The sequence below is a fragment of the Cucurbita maxima genome, unplaced genomic scaffold, assembly GCF_002738345.1.
Source record: "Cucurbita maxima cultivar Rimu unplaced genomic scaffold, Cmax_1.0 Cma_Scf00020, whole genome shotgun sequence".
NCBI classification, from domain to species: domain Eukaryota; kingdom Viridiplantae; phylum Streptophyta; class Magnoliopsida; order Cucurbitales; family Cucurbitaceae; genus Cucurbita; species Cucurbita maxima.
The window spans coordinates 3902154-3906491 of NW_019272036.1; the positions used below are offsets into that span (position 1 = coordinate 3902154).

At 41.9% G+C, this 4338-nt stretch overlaps 1 long non-coding RNA gene and 1 other non-coding gene across 2 annotated transcripts in view; one reads left to right on the forward strand and one right to left on the reverse strand.

Moving 5' to 3' along the window:
* Window positions 1–1850: 1850 nt before the first annotated feature.
* On the reverse strand, window positions 1851–1922 carry TRNAC-GCA. The gene has a single exon. It is a non-coding gene; the product is annotated as a tRNA-Cys (tRNA).
* Window positions 1923–2562: 640 nt separating this feature from the next.
* The window catches only part of LOC111494682, a 4701-nt gene continuing 2925 nt past the window's right edge, over window positions 2563–4338 (forward strand). Inside the window, exon 1 of the long non-coding RNA XR_002720208.1 lies at window positions 2563–2574. This is a non-coding gene — a long non-coding RNA (uncharacterized LOC111494682). The remainder of the gene's footprint in view (window positions 2575–4338) is intronic.

The window sequence follows — 4338 nt, forward strand, 5'->3', positions numbered from 1 at the left end:
TATCGCAAATTTTGAGTAATCCGCGCTCGATGGAGATGAAACAGCCTGTCTCATCGAGTTGACCCAGGCTCACAAGGTTAGCCTTGAGCCTCGGGATGAAGTAGACGTCGGTCAGCTTGCGATGCTCGCCTCCCTTGCTGGCGAATAGGATGGTGCCGCGTCCTTCGATCTCGACGACGGATCCGTCGCCGAATTTTACCGTCCCGCGGATCCCCGAGTCGAGTTCGGAGAATGCAGATCTAGCCCCGGTCATATGGTTTGTTGCCCCTGTGTCTAGGATCCATCGCCGGTCCTTGTGTTGCTCATCCCGCTCGCTGATCTGAGCGAACACTCGCTCCTCCTCCAGTTGAATTGGCTCCCTAGCTGGTGCCACCTTTGCTACGCCCACCTGAAGCTCTTTCTCGAGTTCAACATCGTTGTTGATTACCTCCATTTCCGTGGATTTGGAATCGACAATGGGGACACATGCACTTACCATGAAGAGAGCTGGCTCGTCCTCCTCGGATTGAGCCACATGGGCCTTTTCGGCCTTCTCCTTGTTCCTAAGCTTGCTCCAGGAAATTCCTGCTTAGGTGTCCTCTCTTCCCACATTGGCTTGCCATTGGTCGACTCCTTCTTTTGATTCCCATCTTTCCCGCGCATGCGCCCGTGGGAGATCCATGGCTTCTTACCGTCTTTGCGGCTGGAGGAGGACCCGTTGCTCTCGCCAGTGTTGTCACAGAGCTTTAGACGTGCAAGCCATTCCTCAGTGAGGAGTAGACGACCCCCCTTGTCGACAGCTGAAATGGTATTTTTCTTCCGCTGCTCGACGTTACGCAGAATGATCCATCAAATAAACCAACCAAAAACAATTGATACTGTTTGATTCTTAGTAGTACTTCTCGAGTCCACTTCTTCCCCATACTCCGAGTGAAAGAGAAAATCGAAGGACTACCCTGAAAGCAGCCGAGACTTACCATATCCATGTGAATTATGTCCCTATCTCTCAGAAAAGAATTATTCTTTATTCTGGACTAATTATAGTGGAATCACTAGCGCATAGTCAAAAAGGGATTCGGGCACAACACCATTGATGAAACAATGCCCAAAATCGAATTAGAACTATTCTATCTAGTATAATCGACAAAATGAAGTACAAATCAAAGAGGCGGAGAACCTCTTGGAAGTCTCAAAGGAGTCTTAGTCCCATACCATGTAGGTAGGAATAATAAGACCTAGACTTTCTTTTGTTGTCCTTCATTACATGAAAAAATGAGTGTATAAAAAGAGTCAATCAACATGGATCACTATCTATCGCATACCCCTAATATTATTCCTTTCTCATTTGATCTTATCTTTACTGTCTCCCCCTGCCCCCCTATTCATAGAGAAAATCAGGAGATGGGATGACCTATTACATGCTAGAGCTTATCGAAAAGAAGGAAGTTGTTTGTTCCTTTCCTTTAAGATTGATTCTAATAAGAAAAAGAGCCAATGACTGCTCGAGCACTCAGATACTTTCATGAGTCCATATATCAAATATCTTCCTCCTTTCTGTAACTCAAAATGAAATGAGATTCCCTACCCCCTAATTCAAGACCCAATCAGTAGACACCCAATTCGGAGTCGAGGGGTTATCATATCCAGATTGAACAATGTTGCATTACTCTACTGACACTGAATTCTTGAAATGAAACCTAGACGCAAGGATGTGTATAGCATTTTACCGAACCCCTAAGGATGCTTAGAATCAAGTAAATTGAAAGAGGCTTGCTTTGTTTTGTCTTCTCATTCTCCTGTAAACAAATGCTAAAGATAAGATTATATCAGCAAAATAGCGTAAAGTCTTTCCATTCTTTTGTTTGTTGATGAGGCGACACCCAGATTTGAACTGGGGAAAAGGGGATTTGCAGTCCCCCGCCTTACCGCTCGGCCATGCCGCCAAAACACTACTAAATCTTGTATTGGCCCTATCTCTTCGATTGATAGTATCTTCCACAATATCTAAACCGAAAAACGGAACTTGACTTTTTCTATTGCCAAAAGGATTTTCAGTCACAAAAGCTAAAATGAAGGAGACAAATGGGAACCGTTCACTTTCACTATTGACTGTGCTGTTCATTCCTAAATGATTCTTGGATTCAAAGGGAAAATTAGGTAGGGTTCCCTAATGATATCAGAAAACAATCCCCAAAGAAATTGATACATAACTAATCATTATTAATCCATCCGTATTGATTCGTTTCCATAACCATAAGAGAATCCTTCTTAATGAAAATGAGAATAGCGATTATTAGTGTAACCCCCAGAGCATAAATTCTGATTATTACAATTAGCTAAATCGGGTATCTTAATAAGATGCTTATAGGAAATGTTCAAAATGCCATTTTGAGAATCCTTTTTATAAATGGGAAATCAACAAAATGCTTGGTTAGGTGTGGAAATGAGAGAATGTCGACAATGACTGGCTGGGTTTAATCAGATAGATACAATTTGAAGTTCAGGGTTTTGTAGGTTCATTGATCATGGTTTAACGGAAGAACTTTCTAAGTTTCCCAAAATGGAATTTCCATTATTTGCAGAAACATAGAAATTGTTAGAACCATTGATAAAAGAAAGAGATGCTGGCTCTGAATCACTCACATATTCTTCTTCTTCTGAATTATATGTATCCGCAGGATGAATTTGGAAAACCTGGGGAGGGATAGGCAAGAAAAAACCATTTTGATTGGAAACATTCCTCTAATTCATTCTCTGGGAACTTCTATAGTCAGACTGTACAGAATCGGGATCAGTCACATATTGCAAAGCCCCGCCGGTATCTATTGTCGGGAAAAATTGGACCATAACAGAATTTCGGTCTATACTCACCACACCATAATATCTGATTGGGGAGATAGAATGAGAGAGTGATCGAAAAGCAAGGATATGGGCTCGCCTCGGGGGAGTAGGAAACAAAAAATATCTATTCTAGTTCTATCATCAGCTATGGGTTCGAATCTCAGAGAAATTCTCGAGAATGTTTACTACCCGGAAATTGTTTGGTCTTTCCTGACTCACTCGAATAAGGAGAAAAAACAAATGGAATGGGATCAGTGGAGATTCGGTATTTTCTGAATCCTTAAGGAATTACAAAAGAAATTCTTTCAACAAGGATTGGTCGACGAAATCTGAACCCGAGACTGAATCTTGATATACCTGAGAAAACAATACATTTTTCTTACCGCCGGATATATTGGCAGCTGCAGATCATTTGATTGGACTGAAATTGGGAATGGGTACACTTGCCGGTATGGTATGAATCATTTGAAAAAGAAAGGGATTCGCTCTGTCGCCGGTCTCTTACAAGATCAATTCGGATTGGCTGACGTTCGTTTAGATAATATGGATGGTTAGAGAAACTATATGTGGATTAGACATAAATTGATACCGACTCCTCTCTTAGAATTTGGTAACTTCCACTCCATTAACAACCACGCCACGGTTGAATCTGTTTTCGGATTACACCCGGTATCTCAAGTTTTAGATCGAACTCATCCATTGACACAACTAGTTCATGGGAGAAAATTGAGTGATTTGGGGCTAGGAGGATTGACAGGGCGAACAGCTAGTTTGACGAGATAGCCAGCTATCCTAGTCATTGTGGACCCATTTTCTCAATTGACACGTCTGAAGGAAAAGGAATTAATGTTGGACTTATTGGATCATTAGCAATTCATGCAAGGATTGGTCATTGGGGATCTATCTCTAGAAACTCCATTTGATGAACTGAGAGATGGAGAGAGAGATCAAAGTGCGGATGCTTTATTTATCACCAAGTATAGATAGATTCATACTATATGGTAGCGACAGAAAGGAAATTCTTTGGCACTGAATCCAGGTAAGGTATTCTGGAAGAACAGATTGTTCCAGCAAGATATCCAGCCATGTATTGACTTGGGAACAAGTTCATCTTCGAAGGCTTTTTTCCTTACATTTTCTATTGAAGCTTCCTTATTGAACATCATGATGCGAATTGTGCTTGAATGAGTTCGAATATGCAACGGCAAGGGCATTCTTGGAACGGAACTCGGTTGGAATGGAACGCCCCGCGGCTCGAGATTCAGGGGTTGCCACTAAAGCCAAAACAATACAAAATATAGGCACTGCCGTCAACAAACAAAAGAAAGACTCCCTCCATCCATCCAGCAAGATTCATTCAAGAAAAAGAGAAAGGAAAGAAAGATCAGCTCATTCACCTCTTCTCGTCTCACAATTCCATTGCCTGAACTGGAGCACCGATATGACCGGATGCCCTGATTGAACGTGAACGAGTTTACAGTTAAAGAAGAAATTCAGGAGTTAGCAGCTTGACAGGAG